General features: G+C 40.4%; 1 long non-coding RNA gene across 1 annotated transcript; it reads left to right on the forward strand.

Moving 5' to 3' along the window:
• Nucleotides 1-339: 339 nt before the first annotated feature.
• LOC143693942 (uncharacterized) lies at nt 340-26,219 on the forward strand. Its single transcript, XR_013182021.1, has 5 exons — nt 340-508; nt 14,892-14,993; nt 19,824-19,993; nt 21,466-21,667; nt 26,132-26,219. It is a non-coding gene; the product is annotated as an uncharacterized LOC143693942 (long non-coding RNA).
• Nucleotides 26,220-26,956: the final 737 nt, after the last annotated feature.

Raw genomic sequence — 26,956 nt, forward strand, 5'->3', positions numbered from 1 at the left:
CTTGGTCAGCGTGGGGGCTTTCTTTGTGATTTGAAAGCCCTAGATGAATGCAGAGGAACTCACATGGATTAAATTTAAATCCAAGCTTTAGTTCAGCAGATGTCCCTTTCAGGGCATTCACAGGCTATTAGAGGATCAGTACACTGCAGGCAGATCTCCTGCCCCGTGACTCCTAAGTGTTGAGGGATCCCTCTGCCTATTGATTGTGGCCAGAACTTCTCCACCTCTTCTGTCCCAGCTGCTGCTCCACCTTGTGCCTGGGAACTGATAGTTAAGCAGAAGGTTTGAAACAAAATGTAGCATCTCATAAAGTTGCCTCTATTCTGTTGCAGATCTCTGTGCTGAGATAGCTTGCTTACTGCACGTGCCCGGAGAAACAGCCATAATTCCTGAAATCTTGCTTTGGCAACAGTGAGAGGCTAGCTCCCCAGAGCTGAAATGGGAGTAAGCACATCGCCACAGTGCAGCTTTTTCCCTGCTGGGAAGGAAATTCCAACCATTTTTTATGGTGAGTCAACTTTTGCACTTCACAAAACACGGCCGTGTTATCAGGACTGGTAACCTGCTGTTAGTGCACCTACTTGTGTGTTCAGGAGAATAAATCCACTCAAGCCAGAAGTTTCACTGTAAACTTAGGTATAGTCATCATGTTCACTTCCTTAGTAATTTCCTCACCTACCTGTGCCTTGTTTGATTGTTTTTTGGTTTTTTTTTTAATTACAGTACTATGCTGCTATCAGAGACTTGAGCAAACTAACATTTAGTATATGATATAGGAAGTGAATAATTGCAAGTTTCATCATTTATAAGCCACTTAAGGGGGGATATTAGGCCTGCAAAATGCTAGACTCACAAATGTAGCAAAGGCACTTGCTCCTTTATGTTTATATGTAATGGAGCTCAGCCATTTGCTGAGATTTCTATTCTCTTTTAGCAAGCAGTAAATTCAGCCAGAAAAGTACACCTTCAGAAAGACCTAATGTTGGACTTCTGCAGCTTAAGTTTGCAAACACTTTAGAACAAAGAAGTGCTGGGGAAATATTGAAAGTATTGGTATTTATTTTTTGAAAAGTTGACACATTTAAAGTTTAAGGGGAATTAATATTTTTGTTGCCTTTTTTTTTCTAATTTGAAATATAAAATAAAGGTTAGTGTATTTGAAAACATAATCTATGTTAATATAAGCATGTTTCTACGTGTACAGCTTGCTCTGCTCGTGCATAGTCCATTACATTTTTAAGATATTTTGTTAAAAATATATGCAAGAGTTACAAACGCATTTGAAAGAAATTATCCATTCTTAATCAAATATCCTTCCAGTGTTACTGTAACTCTAGTAAAAGGCCATGCTTAATGATCAATGAGATCATTACATGAGCAATAATGAGATTTGCTTTTGAAGCAGAGCAGCTTAGAGAAGCAATCAACTACAGACAAGCCTGCAATTTTGGGGTTTTAAGTTTAGCTGATAACTTTTTTTTTGCTCTGCTCCTGGCAGCAGGGAGCTTTTGTGTGTACAATGAAAAGCATCAGCTGAAAAATTCATCTTCAAGTTACTACATAGGGAGCCATAAGGAGCGGTCTGTTGGACACACTTCATGTTCAGAAGTGGTCTCTTGTCTTTGTTCCTAAGTAGGAAGGTTCATAGCTACAGCTGGTTTTTTAATATGAAAGACCCTGATCCAAACTCCAATAAAGCTGGCCTAAGGACTTGTGGGCTCTCATCTCAGGGGCTGGTTTTGCCATTGAGAATTTGGGCAGGATCATAATAACTCATTTAGTTGGAGCATTTGGAATTGCCTTTTCTAGTGTGGTTGCCTCAGTCCTGAGCTAACTGGCAGACTATTTGCTTGATCTTAGCACTTCTATTTATGAGAAACTGGCCAAGGCTTAAAAAGCCACTTACCCTATAGAATGCATTTATCCCAGCAGCTTTTCTGCCTTAGCAGAGGACATTCTTCCCAGCTCATAGGGAGTTACATGCATATCTGACAATTAAATAAAAAGTCTTGATGACTAGCCAGAGAACCCATCTATTCAGAAGATGCAGTTCAGCACAGAGACACTGAATGGAGGTGTGTCAGCTGATGGCTGACCCTTACCCATATGAGGTCTCTATACTGACGCTTTGCTTCCTGTTACATCCTGCAGAAGTTTGTCATGGAAATGAAAAACCACGTGGCCAGGTCAGAGCCGATCAGCTGCTTTTCTAATTTCAATTAAGGTTTTGTTATCTCTGTTTAAAAGGGAAGGAAAAGTTAAGAAATAAATAACCGTACAACTTGCGGAAGATAAGAGAGCTTTGTTCCTCATTTTGTTCATGTGGTCAAAGTATTGATGAAAGCTGGGGATGCTGTCTGTGTACTTGGATAGATAAATCATGGGGTTTCAGCCCCTTGCGGGCCCTTGCAATTGTATCACGTTGCATGAACAACTACGTAAAGGAATCAGATGTGCTTTATGAGCAGGAGAATAATCTGTGATTCACAGAAGTAGGTCAATGCAATTAGTGAAATGTTAAGACTCATAATGTAATGTAACATGTGCTGTCTGCCTGATTCCATCCACATCAGTTGCAGCAGGGATAATATTAGGCAAATGTTTTACTTAACAAGCAAATAAAAGCTTTTAAAGGAAAGCCTTAAAAACATGAAGCCCCTTCATATCACGTACAAGTACTGGATGGTCCCACTTGGAAGCCCCCAGGGAGTCCTGAGTAGGCACAGGACCTGTTTACGGATACACACTTGAAGGGATGAAGGAGGAGAAATCATTCATTTCAATAATGTGAAATTTGAGACTTCTTAAAAAAACCCCAGTCCTTTCATGCCGTCCTTTGTGATTCCACAAAACGAATCATTACATATCACAATTGCTTTCAAGGATTGAGAAGAACGTGGTTTAAAAACTTGGTTGGGTTTGGTTGGTTGGTTTGGTTCTGTTTGTGATTTCATTTTTTTTTTTAGTTCTTTAGGGGGGAATCTTTGAGGGGGTTTGTTGTTGTTAGTTGTTTGGCTTTTTTTCTTTTCTGAATTATTGTTGTAGGAGAAGTCTTCTGTTCCCTGAAGTATGTGAGGCTGATCTGTCAAAGTGAGTGGGACAAAGGGATCAATGTCTAAGCCTTAATGCTTAGGCTTATGGCTATGCCTATGGCTCCAGCAGTGACTATGCAGCACCAACTGCTCTAATCACAATGGAAACCAGTACTGGTAAATCCAACATATGTGGATGTGACTATAGCAGTGACTATGCAGCACCAACTGCTCTAATCACAATGGAAACCAGTACTGGTAAATCCAACATATGTGGATGTGACTATAGCAGTGACTATGCAGCACCAACTGCTCTAATCACAATGGAAACCAGTACTGGTAAATCCAACATATGTGGATGTGACTATAGCAGTGACTATGCAGCACCAACTGCTCTAATCACAATGGAAACCAGTACTGGTAAATCCAACATATGTGGATGTGACTATAGCAGTGACTATGCAGCACCAACTGCTCTAATCACAATGGAAACCAGTACTGGTAAATCCAACATAAATTCACTAAGGGAATGCTTGTAGTTTTTGTCCAGATGACAGAACGTAGCCAGTTCCACAGCCAGCCCACCTCTGATAATCACTGTATCCCTAGTGTATTGGTATGGTGAAGGAGGTTAGAGGAAGTATATATTTTAAAAAACTGTTTAAAATACCAGATGACAAATTAACTTGTCTAGCTAAAACACTGGATTCTTTTGATTAAGGAGAAATTTTCAGGAAGAATTAATGCCACTAGACTGAGGTAGTTCTAGGAACTTATTGCAGAGATAAGAGGAAGAAAGGGTAAATCTTTGTGCACCAGAAACAAATTTGAATTCAAAAAACAGGGAAGCTGGAGTGTATAAGTCATTACAAGATTAAGAGAATAGAAAATTGCCATGAATTTATGAGCAAGAAAATTATTTACTTGTTCTTTTGTGCTTAAGGGGAAAGGAACTTTGCATTTTCAGCTTCTCAAAATAAAAATAATCTCACATTTGGATTGCTAGCTGTTCTTCCTCCTCCCTGACTTAAGCAATAGTCTGAGGTGCTTAAGCAGAAGTTACTTAGATGTTCTTTGTCTGAATTTCTGCTGGCAATGGAAAAAGTAAAGTAGGTAGGTAAGAGTGGTTCAGTCTCCTCTGTTCTTGGCTCCTTTCATCTCTCTGGTGGTTTCTGAAGCTCTTACACAAGTGCAGCTCCACCCCTGGGCTGCCAGAGGATGTGACTGTGCTGTGCGTGAGCCACACGCAGCATGAGGTGACACTTCTGTCTAGCTGGGGCTCTCAGGGACTCCTGCTGACGTGTGCTGCCCTGTCCCACAGTGCAATCCTTGAGGTGATAGTGCCATTCTTGGCCTCAGCCTTTCCTTTTCTGGGGGGATGCTGTGTTCAGACCTGCAGGCATGTCTTTAAGGGTGCTTGCTTCCAGTGGCTTGAAGCTCAGGGTGCAGTCCCCATCTAACTGTGTGTAGTAGGCTGCTGCAATCCTAGTTTGCCCATAGAAAGCAAAGAAGCACAAAGCTAGAGGCAGAGACCTGGAGGCCACTTCTAAAGCTAGTTATAAATATTTTATTTTTTTATCTCTGTCTTGTGCTTCTCTACAGTAGTTGCAGGCCCAGAGAACAAAGCGGTGTCTTTTGTTTAGTGGTTTAAAGTACAGCAGAAGGGGATGGGAGCTAACATTTGGTTGATGTTAGACAGATGTAAACTATGAAATTCTGTAAAAATTAACAACAACTGGGCACTATTAGAATGAGAATCAGTTGGGGGAAGTTCTTCGGGGAGAGAAACAGGGATTGCCTTTGGCTTTTTCTCAGGTGCCAGAGTGCCTAAAAATAGCCATGGCAGCATGTTCTGGAAGGGTGATCTGGATCAAAATGCAGTTCTCAGCAGTAGTTGTGCTCCATGTTCCAACTCTGATAAGCAGACATGGTGGTCAATATGAAAGAGCAGAGCAAAACTGCACTGTCTCTTCACATTGCTTCTGTAGAGGCAAAATGAAAATAAATACTGTGTTGTCTAGTAATGTGCTCATTTTAGCTTGGGGGAGATATTTGGAGGTGTTATTAAGTGCCTGATACATTGGGTAGACAAGATGTGTCCATCAGCAACAAGCAACCAGGGGCATTTACTCATAATGGTGCAGTTTCCAAAGTGGTAGAGATGACACTGAGCAAAGTGTCATAGCTGGAGGAAGTCTCTTCAGGGTAAAATGAACTAATATAAAACTAGATGAAATTCTGTTTTCTACCATTGCAAAATTGTTCATCAACTCAAGTGATTTAATTCATATGGAGACCAGAGCTTACTCTGTCAGGATTCCTGGATTTACCTTATTTTCTTTTCAGCATAAGAGAAAATAATGTGAAATGTCTCCAGCTTTCCAGAGATGGGACTTTCAAGGTCAATATCAGTACTTTTATTGCCTCATAAAGGGAAGCCTGAAATGATCAAGATTCCTGTCTGGTGAGTTGTTCTTAAGAGGTTTCTGGTTTTGAGTTCTTGGTTCTCTGTCAATCATGATGTTGTGAAAACATTTCTTTCTGCTGCCCTTCTCTTTCCAATGTACTTTTCAGGACACACAGGTGGCATAACAGTCTCTGAGAGATATTAAGACTTTCAAACAGCCACTGTTCCTTCAACTATATGTTCTTGTCCTTTTCTGCAGACTTTCAGGAGTTAAAATTAGTAGAGAGCGTCCAGCTTTTGGCAGATGCTGCCATATAACTGACTTCATCCATCCATCAAATGCTGACTGTGACACTGTAAAGGGTCTACACATATTTTGTCATTATGTTTATAGAACTTTTTGTTGTTGATTTCCAAATACAGAAAGTCTTAGTGATAAACTGAGTAGTATTTGCAGAGCAGTTCCCTCTTCCTGTTTGCTGTAAGTAGCATTAAATGACTTAGAAGATGAGAGAAGTACAATTGCATTTCAACAGAAAAGTTTCTCTGTTTGGGTGCAAGTGCTTTGCTAGCAGAATGAAAAACAGAACAAAAATTGGAAGTGCACTGAGTAAAAAGACCAAGCTCTGTCCTACTGTAGGCTTTGATATTTTTGTCATTGTCTAATGCAGAAAGGAAAAAAATCTTTGGATGCTAAAAGTAAAATACTTGTTTTGAACATACTTTGGACTATTCTGTCTATTCTCATAAAATTGTGGGAAGACATAACTTACTTGAACTACAAGTTTTTTGATGTTTATCCAAAATACTTGCTGTAATATTAAGGCTTTTGCAACATCATCTTTATCAGTAAGTGTTTTTCTTAGCAAATATAGATTAATTTTTTCCACGAGTTTTAAGTACCTGTGTAAGTTGTTCTTTTCTCCATGATGGATTTTTATTTTACTGTTTCGATAACTAAGATTATTTCTTACTTGCAAATTTTTCTGATGCTGTGACCTATGTAGAGATATTTTACTGCTGGCACATCATTTGACACACTTTATGCCAAGCACCAAAATCATGAGTATACAGCAGCCCATGAGCAATAGAGTTCCCCCCAGTAGATACTGTTAAATAATCACTGCACTTCTGGAAGGGTGCAATGAGAATCTGATAAGAGGTAAGCTGAGACAAGAAGGTGAGACAAATAATGTATCCATAGGTTTTCTGTTCCATTGTGGAGCTTTTCTGGGAGTCATTGTGAAATGATTGACTTGTCTGGACAATGCTCCCTTTTGTTTCCGCTGATTCAGAGAGTGCAGGAAGAGAGGAGCAGCCTGAAGGATCTGGCTGGGTTGTTGGGGTGGGGTTGAATGTCAGATGTAGGTCTGCATCAGCCTGGTTTTGTACCTAAAGATAAAGCAGAGGTATTGGTGCAACCCCAAACATTACAGTCTGACAGGTTGCCTGCAGGCAGCTTTCTTGCCTTTCTACCAATCTCATGACCTGTCTGAATGAGTGATCAGGGAGGGTTTGCTCATCCAGGTAGTCTCCTGAATTTCTTAGAAGTAACCCAAGCCAACCTTGTCTCACACCCCTCTCACCCTCCCTGCTGATGAGGGCTGCTGCTTTCCCCTTGCGCAGCAATGGCAGCAGCTCAGACAGATCCCTCCTGGAAGGGGTGGTTGCAGTTGCAGTCACAGTCTGCATCTGAGGCTAAGGTATTTCAGAGACCACCCTGGCCTGTGTGCAGGCAGGGCTGTAGCTTGGTGTATGCCTGAGAGAGAGGCCCAGAGCTCAGGCACTGCCGTCTCCTTTCAGATGACATTTTCCCCTTATCCTGTTCTCTGCATTGCTGTGTTTCCCAACGGGAGAGGATGCTGTCATACTTCCTTCTGTGCCTTGTGTGAAAAGTGCAGAGTCTCCTCAAGTGGTGAACACTCTCTCTTTATCGTTGCAAAATATGTGCAGAAAACATTGCAGAATGTCTTCACCACACTGTGTACATCTCCTCCTCTGTACTAAAATACTCCCTGCTGAGTATTGTCTGTTTTGAACTTTCTACTTTTGCTAAGATTTTGTTAAACTTACTAAGTCCCTTTCACTTTTTAAACTCTGCCTGTGTACAGGCTTCCAGTTATACACTGCTGTTTTTCCTCTAAAGAAATAGCAAAATCACTGGACAGTTCTGACTTTTTTACCACAATAGTAAAGAAATTAAAGTAGATTTGTGTTCTTAATCTATCATACTTCTCAAATTTTTGAAAGGTGATGAGTTAGTAGCTGAAGTAGAGGAAGCAGCTGAAATGAAAGATATAAATTAATTTCAGAAAGTTGCCATAAAAGCAAGAGGAACTCTGTTGTCTGCCTATACCTTGTACTGCTGATCTCTTACCATAATCAAACATTAGTCTGATGACAAAGGAGATGAGAAGAGTCCACAGATGATGAAATCTAGCTAGTGAGGTAAGGATCCCTCTTTTCTGGGTTATCTGTGGAGCTTTCTATCCCCATTATAAGCTGAAAGTGACATTTCTCTTTCCAGCCTGAGATGGATCAGTTAGCTTCTGATAAAAAGGTCTTCAAGGACCCAACTTGAGACACAGTGCAGTGCTCTGGAGTAAAAGTACAGCAAGGGTTTACCTGGAAGTAGCTGTATGTGCATGTTTGAAAGCAAGGTAAAATTTTGTCACCTTCAGAAATTCATTTGTTGATTTGGTTACTCAGTGTCTCAGGAATGCATTTATTTGCATTCTTAGGGGAAAAAATTAAGGTAACAGATGTTAGTTGACATTCACAAAGTGTAGCGCAGTTTACACTTTCTCACAAGATTTGTTTTGCATAGAGCCTTCTATTCCTAAGCAGAGAAATGAATGAAAGCAGTCACAAGGCAATGCAAGGATTATCTCTTTTAGCATAGCAAGTTACTGGAAAGAGGATTTGCCTTTGGTTGCAAACTCTTTGGCTGACCACTGAAGCAGATGACATGTTTGTTCCATTGCTGAAGCTGTCTTTGACTTCATTTTCTCATGTTATCCCCAGCTAGAAGCTAATCAATTGGAACTACTTGGAGTTACTTGTACCCAATGAAAACTAGAGACTATGCAAAAATGATGTTACTTCTGCAGGAACATAGCAGTAATAAAATTACTTTAAAGTGTTGCTACTGCTGGTTATGGTGTTGGTGATAGAGTAGTTTAGGTTGGAAGGGATCTCTTGAGCTCTACTAGCCAAGCCAGTCTGCTTAAGCACGGGCAGCTCAGGCCTGTGTCCAGTTGGATTTTTAATAGGTTCACAGCCTGTTTCTGTGTTTTACCACCTTTAGACTTTGAATAGCATATCCTTGATGGAATACAGCGAAGGACATGAAGATGGAATTTCATGTCCTTCGCTGTATATCCAGCTGTTTCTTCTCCAGGCTGACCAGTCCCAGCTCTTTCATCCTCTCCACACATGACAGATGTTCCAGTCCCTGAGATACTTTTTCAACCTTGGGCTGGTCCCACTCCAGTAACTCCACATCTTTTTTAGACTGGGTTGCCCAGAACTGTGACTGGAGCTGGTGAAGGTACAGTCACACTCACTTGGAAGCAACAATTTTAAACTGTTTTTGGACTTGTGCTGTTCTCTAGGCAAAGCTGAAATACCTAAGTAAATTATTCAAATGTAGGACTTATTCCAGGAAGGTGTTGTGCAATCTCCTTTTCTGTGGCCCTTGATATGAGCTTTCAGCACTCAGCATAAAACTTTCAAATACTACACAACAGAAATGTAGAAACAATATGGCCTCCTCATGATTAAGCTGGATTTAACCCACTTATTTCTACATTACATCCTTGCAGTGCCAAATGGTGATGTTAATTTTTCATAAATTATATAGAGAAGACAGTTCATCAATGTTAAAATCACTGGCATTATGACTCATAACTTTTTTTCTCCTCTTCCATATTGAGGCACAGTCCTGAAAGTGGCCTTTTTTCTTGGTTTGAAATTGGTGACTCTCTTCCCAGTCACAGGATGGGAGAGTTATTTAGTGAGTCCTGAATCACTCTTTGATTCCGAAATAGTGAGGGCAGGAGCCTGGAAACAAAGTTTCACATTATTATGGATGATACACAGGAGGAAATGTGATTCTCAGCTTATGAGTGCTGTATATATTCAGGCTGATGAAAGTTCATTGAAGTGGTGTCGTAAATAGATTTACCAGAAGAAACATTTTAACTTATTTCTAGAGATACCTATTGATCAAGCAAAGAGATCAAAGAGTGCTGAGTAAGTAATGCAGCTATGTTAGACCTCTATGCCTCAGAGAAATATTGGAAATTGATATTTAAATAAAAATTTCTTCTAATAGCACATAGATTTAAAAAAAAAATAGAAACTTTAAAAATCCCTCCTAACTCAATGGAAGCTATCAGTAATTTGGTGAGTCCAAATGTTTTCTTATCCTCATTCCAGAAGAATAGTTTTCTTCTTGCAGAAGCTAAGGACCTGCTAAATTGACTTACCTAGCCTCAGGCGTTCAGAGTAAGACCAGTTCTTTCAGACTGTGTTTTCCAATGCATCCCATCTGGCATTTACTACACTGTTTCTGCCTCCCACTACTGACATCACTCCTACATGGTAGGTAGGGCTCTAGTCAACATGCCAAACATGCCAGGCCCCTTGGAGAGTCAGGACAGAGGCTGGATGTGAGCTGGTGTCCCTTAAAGGCAGGCTGGCAGCACTCAGGCACTGCAGGGTGCTCCTCACATGGACAGGGACATACCTGCTCTAAGAGGCTTTCCTCCACATGACCTCAGCTTGCACACTTGGGGTTTTCAGTGGTCTGACAGGTTGGATTAAGGCAATTTCTCTCAGGTAAGCAGTGCAGGTAAATGTAGCTTCTGGGGCCTTGTGCTGGCACTGGACAACAGGGTAGTAGTGAAGAAGCTACAAGAAATGGAGCATTTATGTCAGGACCACTTTCCAGGAATGGATAGAAATGAGACCCTGACTAACAGACACAGGGAGGATGTGAAACACTGTGGACTTGAGCTGCTTCTGTGTAAAAGACAGAGGAACACCTAAAACATAAGACACTGTAAGTTGATTTGAGACTAATATTTCTGTCTTGAATAGCAACTATTTACAGGCTCGAACAGGACGGGGCACTCGAAAATCAGTGTCTTGAGCTGTTTTATTTCAACATCAGTCTCAACACTTAACAATGGAGACACTCGATGTGAACAGCTCACTGATTTAAACAGAATGCCAAAGAAACGTAATGTTACAACACAGCATAAAGCAAAATCTTTCCAAGTTTCAGCCAATCACACATAGAGCAAGAGCATATTGACATTACTTCTACCCAATTACATGGAGCACACGTAGCTTCGGTTAAAACAATAGCGGCCTATTTTCTAACACAATGGCTCGTTCATGTTAGCCTTCTAAAATATACATTAAGTAAATTTGTTGCAACCAAAAAGGACAAACCACATAGGCTTATTGTTCTATTTCTCATGTCTAAGCTGCAGCCTAAAACTCTTTCTGCTATCTTGGCATTTCTCTGTCCTTGCTGGCTTTTTGGGGCCTGCTTTACCCAAACTGTTTAGAAAATTAAAAACATACAAAGCTTTGTTTAGCCTCATCTGTGGTGTCACCTCAGACTTCAGCTGCTTCTGTGTAAAAGACAGAGGAACACCTAAAACATAAGACACTGTAAGCTGATTTGAGACTAATATTTCTGCCTTGACTACTTGTGTTCTGGGTAAATATTACTTGGCTTGTTGAAAACCAGCCAGTCACTTGTAGTTCCAGGCATTTCCCTGAGTGGCAGGAGAGTAATTGCCAGACTAAAGCCAGGTCCGTGGGGCTGGTCAAATTGACTGGCAGGAGATGTCCTGCCTGACAAAGACAATGGGATGCCTTTGGGAGTGCTTAAGTGTGGTTGGACGTGCCCTGCACACAGACAGGGCTTTAGGACTCCAAAAAAACTGTTGAAACGTTTAGAAATAATTCAGCCATCCAAAGCTGCCATCATATCAAGTAAACAAGATCATAATGTGAGAGGAGATATAAATCTACTCTGAATTAAAAGGGGGAAAACATTCTGTTGGCAGCAAGCTATTCCATATCTGCCTCTTTTAAGTCCTGGTTAATGTTCTTTGAAAGAATTATTGGCAGTCAGCATCAAGAGCGGGATACTATGCTCTGGGTGAAGCTCAGCTCTGAGTGCAGCTTCTACAGCTTGGGTATGAATAAATAATGGTTTCAAAAGAGCTTCAAGACAGGCTTCTGTCAATTATTGACACCTTTGTCACCAATTATTGGCAAAAGTAGGGCAAGGGTTGGGCCACTGCCAAATAATATTTATAAATCACAGAAGAAGAGAACATGACAGGTTATCAAGGAACGAGTGTAAGGAACATTGGATAAACCTATACATAATTAAATCCAAGATAAAAAAATATAGAGTTGTTATAAGAGCACTTAATCAGGAAGGCTAAGGCAAACTACTCTTTGGAATATGTCGTGGCAACTGGGACAAAAGTTAATATAAAAAGAGAAATCAGTTTTCCAGCCCACATCTCTTGCAAATACTCTCTGCAGGGGAAGGATATACGCATATTTTTGTAGGGTTGAATCTTAACAACTTCTTTCCCTCATTGCTAATGTTATAATTCCATTTGTCTGAAATGAATGTTTTTAATTATAGATTCATGGAGTTGCATCTCAAATTCATCATGGCAAAGTGCTTTACTGAATCTAGATGTAAATGAAAAGCTTGATAGAATGAAGTATAAATAACTTTATTAAAAATCATCCTCATTAGGAAACTCATTTGAGTGAATGAAGTGAGTGAATGATTCCGTTTTCCATAAACATCCACTCACATTTATGAGTTGCATGGAAAAATAAATCATTGTTGCACAGCCACCAAAGAACCTCATCACGGCCTAACTTTTCCAGCATGTGGTAATGTTTGCCCTCATTTATTTGGTGTTGCATGCTTAGTTTCAGTTTCCAGAATATCTCACTGCACTGAAGATGCTTCTGCTTTCAGCTCTGAGGAGATTGAGCTCTTGTGCTGGGAAGTGCTTGTGCACTGGTGAAAGGTGATGCTGAGGATGGATTTGTGGATGGCACCAGTCTCCTTGTCACAGGTTGTGAAGGCCCTGTGAAAGCAGGGCTCTTAGGCACTCAGGAAAGGCCCCCTGGCTGGTACAATTGATCACACTGCTTTGGATGGTTTGGTGAATTCATTCATGGCATTGGTTTGCGTGTGCTGCATTTCTTAAAAACAATGCTGTTTTCCATTCTTACTGTGAGTGGCTAATACAAAATATCCTGAGTGCTTGCTGTCTTTTGAAAATCAACACAATATATTCTATAAGAAGCACATAAAATAACTAGGCAATGAAACAATTAATTGATTTTATAATGAAGCATGAAATCAAATAGACTTTGAGATAGAGTTGAGAGAAGCTGGTGTCTGATCTGATTAAGATCAATGTTATTTTCCGCTTGTTAGAGCCCAGGGGCCTCTGGTGAAGTCATTTGGTCTTAGCTTAGCGGTCATAGAGCAGTTTGACAGGTTTGACTTAGTGGTACATGAGTGACAGCTCAGTCTTAGTAGGGCATCAGTGCAACAGGGATGTGGTTGCTTTGATGTGGCCAGATTTATATCGTGGGGATGAAAAGGGGACCACAAATAATTCAATGGGTTCTGTACCTTTTGATCACATGAGAAGTTTTTCCTGAGCTGGAATGGGGAATTCATTGTCTCTTTGAGGTTAAACCAATGAGTGTACTTTGCAGAAATGTTAGACAGCAGTAGAATCATAATCACAAATTTCATGGGTTTAAATTGTTACCTCGAATGGCAGGTCCAAAGAAATTCAAGATGCTCAGCTGCTTTTGCTCTGTGGCCTGGCTTGGTTTTGTTTTTCTCCATGGTGCTTTCCATGCAATCACCAGCCTGGGAAAGATGAATTTAAGAGGGCAGGACTTCTCTGTCAGGGGGAAGTTTTGCATCCACCTGGTTCCCCACGAACTTCTGTTTGCACAATCAGGGTGTAGTTGATAAATGTCTTTAAAAGACTTCTTTGATTTGTAGCCCAATAGGGGCATCTCAGCGCCAGAAAACTGCAGTTGAATAATTGAGTGGCTTGGGTAAGGAAATGTTCTTTACCTTAAAGTACAAGTAGAAAATGTTAATAGAAGAATTTCTTGGAGAGTAATAATTACACTGACCTGATGCATGCTACAGAAATCTCTCAGATTGAAGGGGACTATTATGAGAGCTTAGCAGGATTTAGAATTTACCCCTGTACAAGAAAGTCCGGTATTTGCACACAGAGCTTTGCTGACATAAAATCCTCATGTTTCAAGGCTTTTTCCTGGGAATCCAAGTTCTGAAAGACCAGGAATTTACCAATGTAGAAGCATTTTCAACATCAACAAGATTATTTTCATACTTCAAAGTTTGTAAAACACACATGACTTGAATTACTGAAAGGCACTTTTTAACTTCTCTACTCACCCAGATTTTCCCATTTTCAGTGCCTTGGAGGGGTAGCCAAGGGGAAAAGGTAGTTTTGTGGTTTGTTAACTGCTAGAAGTTAAGTCATGTCAAAAGCTCAGGAAAATGAATTGCAATAATTTCTGTACAAGCCAACCTGAAATAAAGTAGGGGGTTTGGTTTTTTTAAAATATTCTAGTCTACTACAGTAAACTTCCCATAAAATCTGTGCTTCCCTGGAAAATCAAGAGCTCTTGGTTATTTCTGTGTGATACATTGAAGGTGTATTCAGTCCTTTGCTCAGCTCTTGATTTTAGCAAAGGTTTGAATGTTGATTATATTAATACATCTCTGCAATGTCACACTGAGTTTTTTTTTTTATTGCATTGCTAACTAAGGTATAACTAAGAAGCAGAATAAAATGTTTTAATTTTTTTTTTTTGCCAGGATAGGAAATGTGAAAATGAGCAACAGGTTAGGTAAAAGAAATATCTGTCAGTACATTTTAGAAGACAGCTTGAGGGAGTTCTTAAGTGGGCAAGTCAAAGCAAAGTAGTTTTTGCACAATCAAATATGGTTTCAAAAATTAATCCATTTAAATTATTTCTAGAATGTTAAAACCTGTGTAGGTACATTAAACTTACAGTGATCCTATCCTTGATTTACTACATTAAAATCCTTGATTTTAATGTGAGGCTGGATGGCATTTTGGCAGTGGGGGACACGACTGTGGCACTGACAGTGGGATATAAACTACTGCAGAGCCCCTCTGCTAAAGGAGGATATCTGTTAGCTAGCTAAATATCATTTCTGAAGGGTGGACCATAGGGTGAGTAAGGTGTCAATTCTGTTGTGAAATGCCGCTCTGGAATAGTGGCACTATTTTAAGATCAAAATGTGGCAGGCACTTTACTATGGGAGAAGCCAACACTCCATAACTCATTGTTTCTTCACTTTTTTACAGGTTTATCAAATTTCAGCGGTTCTCCATAGCCCAGTGAAATCATCACATATCCATTTTATTCAGCTGAGTCTTCCTGCTCTGTGTTCTTCTTTTGAGCTATGGGTGAGTGCAAAGCAGTAGGTGAGTGTAACACCATTTTATAAATATAAAACCATTTCATGCTAGACCTGACAAACAAACAGCACTAGCTTTGTTAGCAGACTTTCCTTGTTCTTTATACTAAGCAAGAATCCTGAGGATTTGAAGCTTCATGTAAATCTGTTAGCTAATATAGGCTAGCAGATTTTGAGAAATCTGGCTTTTACTACAAGTTTACAAGGCTGTTCCAGTTGCTGAGAAGTCAGAAGTCTTGGTTATAAAGACTCTTGGGAAACTGATCCATCAGTTTTACAAGTTTACAGTGCTGCTGGAAAAGGGCCAGCACTATAACACTGGACCCTGGAAATGAATGAAACATTTCTCTATTAGCTCATATAGCTTGCAACACCCTGGTAGCTGAGTAACTTGCAGGTGTTGCTGCATTCATCCTTGCAGTATCTGAATAATCCAGGGAAATGCAAGTACAAGCAGCTATAAAAATATTTCCACCTCTCTTTGTGGACAAGGTTTCCACCTCTCCTAGCCCAGCAGGGGAAAATCCCGAAAAGCTTCCCTTTCCCTAAAGTTCTAAGCAATTTTTTTTTGTTTCGTTAACATTAAAATTTTATGTATGGATTCTTTGTTAGTTTAATCAAACTTATTTTCATTCTACAAAATGAAAGTAAGTTTCTCCAGACCAGTGAAAGTTTAGTAGAGTATTTTTTAACTTCAGGTAACTTTAACCAAGAAATTTATCTCTTAGTATAAGCATCCAAAAACCATAGTTTTGGAAACTAAATCAAAATCTCCGGCTAAGTTTCCTGTGACATATTTCTCATACCTTGGAGCCAAAAGTTTTTTGGAAGATATTTTTGGAGCAGCATTTGTAAACTAGAATTAGGAGTTTGCTGACACCCTGTTGTTAAGGGTGCTGAGTCGCCTCTTTTAAACAAAAATAATTATGAATCATCACAATTTTCTAAATTAAAAAGCAGTTCTACATATTCAGAGTTTTGACTGTAGTGAATCTTATAATGAGACAACTATTAAATTAGATCAGTGGCTGTAATGTTGCACCAAAAAGGAAAGAAAAAGATGCCTTCAACTCCTCTTCTTTGACTTGAATTCTTCTTTTCAATTCTCCCTGAGATGCATCCTACCTGCATGATGAGATGTATGACATGACTCAGAATTGCCATGTTCAGAAGAATATGATATCAATTCAACCTTATGTTTCCTGTCCAGAGGTGACCGCTTCAATTAGGTGGTTGTAGAGAAGCTGTGGGATCAGATAAGAGATTACAAAATTCTCTGGAGAGAGCACGAGGCTCTCTAGGTAACACAAAGTCAGTGGTGATCAGGAAGCAGGGAAACAGTAATGCCAGGAAGTAGGTGTAGAAATCATTATACGTGCCAAAACTGTTAAGACTAATAATTAGTATTAGCAATAAGTTATGCAGCTATCATCAGATCACAAGGAAATAGTGACAGCAAATTTAACAAGATGTTTATGTAGTTAATTCTTTGATTGATGTTTTGTTTATAAAATGCTACAATGGTAATGAACATGTTGTGCCTTTAGAGGGGCCTCTTAGGTGAAATAAAAACAAGTTGGTGCATGGCTAAAACGGAGGCTGCACAGTTTTGCCTGGTGCCGCCCTGTGCATCACGCCGTGTTCCTGTTACACCACATCAGGGTCAGGGAGGTCTGAAGCAAGAGGTGCTGAAAGAAACAAGAAAAGGGAGAAGATGCAGCCTCAATTGCAGGGGGCAGATTTTGGCCTATTCAGGATGCTGATTTATGTGCCCAGATGACCTAGAAATCTGATGGCATCCTGGCCTGTACCAGGAACGATCAGCAGGACCAGGGAAGTGATTCCTCCTCTGCTGTTGGCACTGGTGAGGCCTCATGTCCAGTTCAAGGTGCCTCTGTTCAGGAAGGACATTGAGGTGCTGGAGCATCTCCCAGGAAGGGCAACAAAGTTGGTGGAGAGTCTGGAGCACAAGTCCTGTCAGGAGTGGCTGAGGGGCCTGGGGGTCTTTAGCCTAGAGAAGAGGAGTCTCAAAGGTGACCCTATCACTCTCTACACCTCCCTGAAAGAAGGGTGTAGCCAGGTGGCCATTGGTCTCTTCTCCCAGGCAACCAGTGACAGGACAAGTGGACACAGACTTCAGCTGTGCCAGGACATGTTTGGGTTAGATATAAGAAAGACATTCTTAACAGAAAGGGTAATTAGACATTGGAATAGACTACCCAGGGAGACAAAGGAGTCACCATCCCTGGAGGTGTTTAAGGAATGACTGGATGTGGTGCTTAGTGCCATGGTCTAATTGACAAAGTGGTATTTGTTGGACTTGACAATCTCAAAGGTTTTTTCCAATCTACCTGGTTCTGTGAGTTGCAGAGTACAGCTTTGTGTTGGGCAGACTTTCAAAAAGTGAACCGAGTGAAGGATATAGAACAAGAAGGGCCAATTCTTTCAAAGTAAGGGCCAAATCCTGGTGATTTGTGCCCAGAAATAGCTCTGCTTAGAAAATGCCATAAAGGTGGTTTTTTTAATGCATATCTGAAGATCAGTGTTGTAAACCAACTTCTGTTCTCACTATCCTAACACAAATAGATAAGCCAAACGGAAGCTTGTGATATAACAGCAGAAGTTGGTTCCATGACTTAAGTGATTTATTACTCAGGACCAAAGGCTGAAAAGGAAGCTGACAAGAGGAATAATAAAACTGTATTTGTATCAACAGCTTTTGCTGAAAAGCAACTTAATATTTCTCCTGTGTATTATACGAAATCCAAATTTGCTGACTTTCAGCTCTACAAGTCTGAGATGGATGAAGTGACTTTTGGATTTAATTTTTTAATTTAATAATAACAAAACAACTATGGGAAATCTTGCCATTTGAGCACAGAAATTTTTCCCTCCTTGACTTCTAAAGCTACACTGTGGCTGGGATGCTGAATGAGATGTCTCATTTTTTTCCTCAGCATTAGCTGCTGGCTCCTGACAGAGATGCAACACTGAATTTAATGGTGTAGTTGGGCAAATACTGCAATTCTAAACATACCTGAAAGCTCACAAACCTATGCTCTCTGCCTGACAGAATCTGCTATAGGCTGCTTTGATTCCTCTGAAGCAAATTGGATTACTTCTTGTTTCCAGTTAAATGGTTCCAATGATTCCTTGAATGGCAATATACCATTCTGAGTCATGGAGCTGGCAAGAGAGAATGGATGGTCTAACTAGATTTCTTTTCTATCTCTGAATTTTTGGTTTCTCACTGTTGTATTCCTTTGATTTAATCTATAAATTAGTTTGGATAGAAGCATAGCTGTGTGCTTAAACCTCAAAGTCATGTGCCTTGTTGCCAGAGTGTAGCTCTGTCAAAGAAGCATTAGTTCCTATTCTTTGTGTCATTTGGTAAAAAGGTGGGGAGAATACTTGGGACTATTGGGAAAAGCTTAACAAGAATAAGGAAACTCAAGAATTTATTTAATACAGTTTATCTGTTGTAATACACAGCTATATTTAATGAGTTTAACTGTAGCAAAGCTTACTTTACAATCTAACACCCCTTCATGCTTCTGAAAGAATATAAAATTGTGGTTTTTTCTGTAGGCCAGCTTTCTCCTGAGCTGAGAAGCTGGATGGAGAGTTCAAAATTGTAGCTGCCACAATAAATGATCAGTAATGGTACAGTTAATTTCAGCAATGAGGACTGTTCCCTATATTAGGAAATATTTTTTGACTTAAATTGATTTTTTTATCAAAGTATGTGCATGTGTGCACATGCGTGCAGGAACTCACAGAAATTGAGTGTGTGATCTGACCTGTCTATAGTTCTAATGCAAAATTTACTGTAGTATTTCTAAATAAAATTGTGGTTTTAAAAAACCCCACACTCTATTTAAAATGTTTAGAAGAAATACAAAACTTGTTTTGGTCATACATTAAATGGTCCCATAAGTTGTCCTGTGTAGTTCACCACATCCCCTGACAAAAATGTCCTTTTACCCTGCTGTTTTAGTATCTTATTCTGTCTGATTCTCTCTCTGCCCTGCAGTTTTGAGCAGGAACTTCGGGGGAAACTATCAATTCCTGAAAGTCCCTAGAGCAAAATGTTGTTTTTACCTTCTGGCTATCACTTAATATATGTTTGGGAAAAAAACTCATTTCAAAGCTTTCTTTGCTAGTGGTTTCTAGACCAAGCAAAACTTTGTTTCCTTTGCACGAAAGGTCTACATTTGTGTTATGGTTTCTGTGAGAAGTGTGGGAATGAAGCTACTTGTGGGAGTACCTGTTGCAAAGGGACAGGGGACACTGGGTGGTTGAAGAAGCCTGGACTCCTGATTGCCTCTCCAGCTTCTTCTGTGGTGCTTATCAAGCATCTCCTCATTGGTATGGCCCGCTCTCAGGCAAAGGGGTTTTGTCTGAAATGTTTCATTTTAGTGAAGTGGTGAGGTTTTTTTTAATAATACTTGTTTTGATGAGGAATGCAAGTGCCTCCTGATGACTTCTGTACCAGATGGGAGAGGGATTACGGGAATTCATGTGGCATTAGACCAGGAAAGCCGAGAAATTATCTCAGTCTGAAAGAGAGGGAATTTTAGACCAGAGAATGTTTGGTGAAGGGAAGAACAGGGTTCTTACTAACGGGTTTTTTGTTCTTTCTTCTGGAGAAAAACCCAGTGAATGTAAGTATGAAATCTTTTTCTGAGGTACTGCTTTCAAATAGTGTTTCCTTCTTTTTTTCTGGAACAGAATTAAAATTTTTGAAGATAAAAAATCAGAGAAGATCGCATTTGAAAGAAAGATTAGACAATTTGTATTTATTTTCTGATACTTTTAGCACCTGCATTTGAAGACCAGTCTCAGATTCACATGTGAGATTACCATCCAGAAGGTATTAGTAATGGCTTCTTTTTCTAGCAGAGATAAAATTCAAGTTTCTTCTCACCTCAGGATGAATGTACTACTACACATCTAATTCAGTTACTGGAATTGCTTCTGTTTTCTGAGGTAAGAATCAGCAATGGTTTTGCTATTTGTCTGAGTCTTGAGGATATTCAAGTCAAGATGCAAGCCAAATTTTTAAACAAGTTTGTAGTTTAAATTTAATTTTTTTTCTGGTTTAGCCAGTGCTTTAGGGTAATATCATCTGAAGAGCAATTCAAACCACAGGATTATTTGGCCTGAAATGGCTGAAGAAATTATGGGGTTTTTTTGCATGCAAAAAAGATCCTGAGAAGCGTCTGAGATCTTCTGAAACACATTGCCATATCATTTCAGTGGAAGCTGGATTTCAATTCTCCTGGTTTAGGAGGTGGATGGTGGGGAATGGGTTGCACTGAAGGTTCCTGCAGAGCTGGAATTGGTGTGTGATCACTGGAAGGGTGAGGGCAGGGCTGAGCTCAGGAAGGTCACACCACACGTGCTTCCCTCCCTGTGCTCTGCAAAGTGCCATGGTTGGAACAGGGCAGAGCATCACCTGGAGCACACACAGAGCCCCTGTCACCGTGTCAGCAGGGACCATCAGAGCTGTGTCAGGGGCTGGGCTGGAGCCCCTGGAGCCAGCACTTAACAGGGCACAGCACTTTCTGCTAAGTGTTCAGGGCAGTAGCACAGCTATTGCCTAACATGTAGTCCTTCTGGATTGGAACAGTTGTCCCTCTGGCTCTTCAAGGACGTGTGGGTCAAGCTGCTTTACATCCAGGTATATTCTTCCATCCTTTGTCATATAGGAACTGAAGATCTATAAGGGCTTCTTTGTTTTGGTGTCTTTTTTAAAAAGAATGTCTGAAATAGGGAGCCAATACCAAATTTGGGGTTCTTTTTTTAACCTCATTATTTGTCTAAGCATTGATAGGACTGATTTATTCAGCTGCCAGGATGAAATCCTCCAGGCTGGCTTTTTACACAAAAGGATTTTGTTTTAAGCATTTAAAGTGTGAAAATGTTTCTATTTATAGGAATAAGTCACCTTTGACCAGAAATGGGAAAACTTCAATATAGAAGATAACAAAAAAACAACAAAATCTGTGTGACTGTCACTGCCATGACTTTGACAGTAGAAGTTGTGACTTTTAGGGTTTTTCCATAAGCTGTTGGCGAAAATTCTGTGATTGAATGAGGCCAGAGAAAAAACTTGTGAGTTAGTAAAAATCAGAATGTCTTTCCTGTGGAAAACACTGGTATCATGAAAAGTGTTTTTAACTGAGTGTTGAAAGCAAAAAATACTGTATTTTGAGTAAGTTTACAGTATTGGGGGTGTAGCAAAATGTTAATCTGAGATCCCAGTTCTAGGACAGGTCCATTTCCATTCCAGTCCCAAACAGCCTTTCCAGAGGACACACAGCAGTGCTAGGAGTGGTAAATAAGAGCCCAGATTTCTGGGGACAGGGTGATTGTCTCCCCCAGAATATTATGAAGTTGAATTCCTCCCCAGGTCATTTGACAGTTGCATTCCTTCCCCTGCCATTTTGTGTCTCCAGCAGAGATAACGTTCCTTGGCTGTGCCTTGATGCTAAGGACCCTCTCCTTGGGAGGCAGGAGCTTCAAGGGCTGTGAAGATGATAAGCCATGGCTAAAAATCCTTTGCTGTACCTTATGAAATGAATGTCTTCAACTGAGGAATGAGATTGGGTGTGGATCTCAACTGGGTTGTTCTTTCCATGGGAAGGACTCTGGATAAGGGTAAGCCTGGGATGAAAAGTTCTGTCTGAGTCCTGGTAACTCATTGCTGCTGGTGGAAAAGGAGAATGGGAGGGATATCAGCCTCCAGGAGGGAAGGGGCTTGGAGAAGGGGGATAGGAATTATGCTGAAGCCCCTGTTCATGCAGGGACCACCACCTCAGCTACCTTCAGCTTCTCACTCTCAGAATGAAAGTAAGCAAAACTTCTCTAGGCTTGGCAGAGGTGAAAGAGAAAGGAAAGAGAAATGCCCAATTAATCACTGCCATTGGCATATGCTCTGTTAGTGAGGGAGGAGAAGTAAAGAGTCAAGCTTGTACAGGTTTACATTTTTGCCAGTGAGTGACCTGTGCATAAGGCGTGTCCTAGATAAGTATTGTTGGGTCTTCTTTGTCCCTTAAAAACTGCAACAGAGAGATTTGCATTCTAATTCTGTGATTAAGTCTAACCCATACCTTGATGGTAACTGACTGCATTTATATCCTAAAGCTTAGATTATACTGTAGAAGTTCAGTATTTGAAAAACTGTTCCTTGTCCATGATGACTAATCCTACCTGAGAAGCACTTGACCAAGGAGCTTCTTGAGTTTTTTCAAGCCCTAAAGTTTCTATAGTTGTTTCATTCACACTCAGCTGGCCTGATCCATGCTAACACTTTGTTTTCCTTTGCAATTAAAGTATTTCAGCTGCCATGTGAAATATGTGAGACTTTTTAGACTTGTCAGAAACTCAGCAGGATGGCATTGAGTGTTTGCACAGCAGCTTATAACAGTCCCAAGAATAATTCCTGGATCAACTTTCTGGCTATTTTTAAACTAGGAAAAATATGAACTGTTGAATAAATCCATTTTGTTCCTTGGCATATGATTATTTTCCCACTTTTTATTTCACTGTTGGTTATTTGACAGCTCAAAACACATTTCCAAACATGCCTCTCTTCCATCCCAAAATGAACATGTGACTGTGGATTACCCATCAGACTTTGACAGTCTTTTGGTCCAACAGCACACTTGGAAAGGGATTTCTATGTTATTTCTTTTCTTTTTAAAGCTAGAATGTACAAGTTCACTGGGCATGTGTTTAGTTTTCATTGAACTTTTTTCTTTCTTCCAGTTTTTGTTGTTTTGTTTATAGTTTTTTAATAATCATGCGGTACTCACCTTGTTTTTTGCTCTTCAGTGATCATAGTATCAGTAGCCGTAAGTGTATTATCAGTAGCCATTAGAGGACAGGAGGACTGGAGATCCCTGATGTGACTGTGAGATAAGGGAAGTGTAAAGCTCACTCCCATCCCACTGAATCTGAAGCCTGGAGAAGCTTTTGAGTGCAATTTTGCTCCCTTTGCCATTATACATAGTAGTCTGTAGCTGAATTTAGTCTGCTTTGCTAATCTCAACATTCAGAGACTTCCAAGGAGCTGGTCAGGCTGTTGTCATTCCCATGTGCCTTAGGAAGCAGCATATATGAACAGTCTGTTTTGTGTGAAACACCTTTGACACTCTGTGTTTCCAGAAATACAGCTGCAATAAAGGAAAGATGACCTTGGTGAAGGCTTTGATCAAAGTTGACTGTTTAAATCAATTAAAAGGTGGTTGGTTCAGATTAGATATAATAAAAACGTTTTTTGCAATGAGGGTTGGTAAAGCACTGGAACAGACTGCCCAGAGAGGTGATGAATCACCTGCAAACATTCAAGGGGCTCTCTCTGATCTAGTCGAAGATGTCCCTGCTAATTGCATCTCTAAAGGTCCCTTCAAACCTGCACTATTCTATGATTCTACATTTCTCAGTGTGCAGCATCTCTTGATTGACCACTGGGTCTGTTTTCGTGCCTGGATGTTTACAGTCCATCTCTGCTCTCACTCTGTCTGGTGAATATAACACCCAAGTGTTGCAAGGAGAGGAACTGTGGCATGTGAATGCACCTCATGCTGAGGCAGGTGCCCAGAGGAGCTGGGTCATGAGACAGCCTGCCCTGGGCATGGCAGCTCTGCAAGATCTGTGTTAAAGTCATCATCACCAGTGTTAAGTGGAGAAATACTAGCAAACTTCTTCTAACAACTGATTAATCTAGGATTCAGCATTAATTCCAGCTGTTGACAATTATCCTCTCCCTGTGGCTTTGCTGAGGTGTGGTGTTTGTCACAATGGATCTAACCTGCTAAACAGATACTGCTTTTTGCTCCACCAGGGATGCCTTTGGTGACAGATAAAATGATTCCAGTGTACAGAGGACAAGGTCTTTCAATTTGTTAAATTTGCCAACTGCATTGGGAGCCTGAGGGATGAAAGGTGTCATAGAAATGTAAAGTGCTATTACTCATCCAAAATCGCTCTACTCTGTTTTCCTAAAAAAAAGCCCTAAACAACCATGGATACTTCTTTCATGCATTTTGTTCAGTGTTTGGTTGGTTCCTTTAAATCTGCACACAGAACTGCTAAGAACCACTTAGCGCCTGGATGTTGAGTGGGTCTCAGGCATTTTATCTGACCTTTTGTTAGGCAGTTATTTCCCTTACCTGTTTCTCCAGTTGCTTGAGTAACCTGTTTTCTGTGACTAATTTTAAGACACTGATTTTCAGTGCTTTTATTTAAACACACAATGAGTTTAAGCATGCAAGTGAAGGTCATAAAGCTCAGTGAGTCCAAACACTTTGTCTGGTTGTACTCACTTGATTGGTTTACTGTATTTTCCCATGTCCTAGCATTAATTGCAAACAGCTGAAATACAAAGGCCTAATGAAGAACTAATCTTGATGTGAGAGCAGGAAAGAGAGATGTGTGGGACAGGAATTCAGTAATCCTCTGGCTGGAGGTTTAGTTGTACCTAAACACTGTCATTCATAGAGCCAACTTAAATTGTCAATTAAGAACCTGTCAGTCTAAACAAATCTGAAGCGTGAAGAAGTTTGCTTTAGTTGGCATTTAACTTTTCCCTTGGTGTCCAATTCTTAGCTTTAATCAGAATATCTCACAGAAGATAAGGTTCAGTTTGATCCAGCTATGTGAGGTATTGCATGTAGTTGGCTTGTACTCAGAGAAGTTTCAGCTCCAGCTTGCAGACATGCAGAACAAAATGAGCAAAGAAAGCAGTTCCTCAGAAAGGACATCTGTGCAGTTTTTCAGGTCTCAGGTTTCAGAGAGTGGCATTTCTAGTATTTTACTTACTTCTGTAAGGAAATGAAAAAAAAAGGAACTCTCCTGTGCATGTTAGAGGCCATGATAATTGATGTATAGGAATAGATAATATATATTCCTATATATCTATTATCATGGCCTCTAACATGCCCTCTAGTAGGGCTAGATAGATAATAGAGTTAGATAATTTCTTGTGTGATTTCTGTTGCCTTACAGAAAATTTAAACCACACTGGAGATAAGAAACAATATTAGCCAACAAATTATAAATCATCAGGTTCTAAGACTATCACTAATGTATATAGTAGCTCCAATATTGTGTATAGCTTTTCCTCTGAAAGGCAATATTTATGGAAAAATCCGTAAGGTAACCAAAAAATGTAACTATAACAGTATTGAATGTACGTGTCATTTGGTGGATTTGAACTTGGAGCATATAAAGTAATGGAAAGAAGTGAAGTTCACTCTCAAACAGATCTACAGCCAGCAGATCACAGGGATCAGGTCAAGAGATGCACCTAAAAGGTAAAGCATCAAGATGCCAACATACAACTGACTGAAAGACAGCAGCTAACCACTGGGCATCTTCAGAGCAGGGAAGGAGAACCTCTCAGGTCAAATTATTGAATGGAAGCAAGATGGTTCAGTAGGGAATGAAACCCAAGGATGAAGTAATAATGACCAACAAACAGTACTGGTGTCTAAATTATGCACGACAATGACACCAATAATTTGACTTTTATAATGCAATAATGCAATGCATAACACTATACTGTGTTTTCACCAAATCTGTTTGGAGTTTTTTTCTGGCTGACTGTCCATTATAGTCTAACATATTCATCTTGTCTTTGGGCTATTAAATGCCAAAGTAAACTTTGTTTTGAAATCTAGGCCTCCAGTTTAGGAACTTCAGCAGTGTTCTCCAGCATTTGCAGATTATCCATGTGGTATATGTTCACCATTCTTGTAAGTTTTATATCTGTACTTCAGTTTCTACTATCTTTAAAATCATCAGTTAAAAGGGTTAATCTGTGGGCAGAAGTAGTTTTAAGATTCTCCTGAGGAGCTGTGACCATTGTCATGCCCTAAATGGAGGGGGTATGTAAGTTTCTTCAACTTTGTTTAAATTGTAGTTTCTACCTCCTTTCTCTACTACTTTGGATCTTTTCTTTTTCAGACAAAACTCATTCTCACACATCCTTTCCATTCCCCTTTTAAAAGGGGAACACTGAAACCAAGTATGTGGAAAATATTAATACATTGAAAATAAAAATGATATAGGGATAGAAATCTAACTTCTTTTCTGATGTCTTTCTGGCCAGAGTGCAAGAGAGGGGTTCTCAAAGTGCATACCTGATGTCAGATCCCTGCTCTTTCCATCATGTTCCAGTGCTTCTGAGATGCTCAGCTTTACCACCATGACACCAACAAGTTCATGTGAGGTAAGAAATTCCTGTGACCCATTCACTGCTGCTCAGTAAACTTTCTGTGGCTATTCAAGCACCTCTGTGACAGGAAATGCTTGAATGTTAAGGCATAATTCTGCAAATGAAGTTTTGGTAACTGCCGGCTGAATTGCTGGGAAGTGGCTCTGTTTCATACCTTGTCTCTTGACAGCCCTGCAAGAAACCCAGCTATGGCTTAGGCATGTTGCTGCTCACTTGTGCAGCAGGGCAGAGCCACCCTAACCTGGCCAAGGGGGCTCATGGGCCGTGGGGATGGAGCACAGGGTGTGCAAAGGGAAAGCTGGAGCCAGGTTTGGCCAGCCAGTAGAGGCTGGGAGAAGGGGGGTGGTGGAGGATGCCCAGCTTCTGTTTCCAGCCCCCTAAAGGGGGGTTCCAGGGAAGGCAAAGCCAGGCTCCTTCCAGCATAACCATAGGAGGCCAGGGGCATGAGTAGGCACAAGAGAAACCCCAGGCAGTGCCCTCCATCCCAAGCTGCCTGCTCGGGACTGCAGGGCAGCAGGGACTGACTCTCAAAGGGTGCCCAGCCTCAGTGGTGGCACCACAGGGGCTCCAGTGCTGCCAGAATGGGCTGGGCAGGGACAGCCAGCTGGGCTGCCCTGGAAACGAGCTCCTCTGGGTGCCCACCCTTTTTAGAAATATATAGATATACATACATATATATATATACACACACACATATATATGTATGT

Source organism: Agelaius phoeniceus, chromosome 4 (genome assembly GCF_051311805.1).
Source record: "Agelaius phoeniceus isolate bAgePho1 chromosome 4, bAgePho1.hap1, whole genome shotgun sequence".
NCBI lineage: Eukaryota > Metazoa > Chordata > Aves > Passeriformes > Icteridae > Agelaius > Agelaius phoeniceus.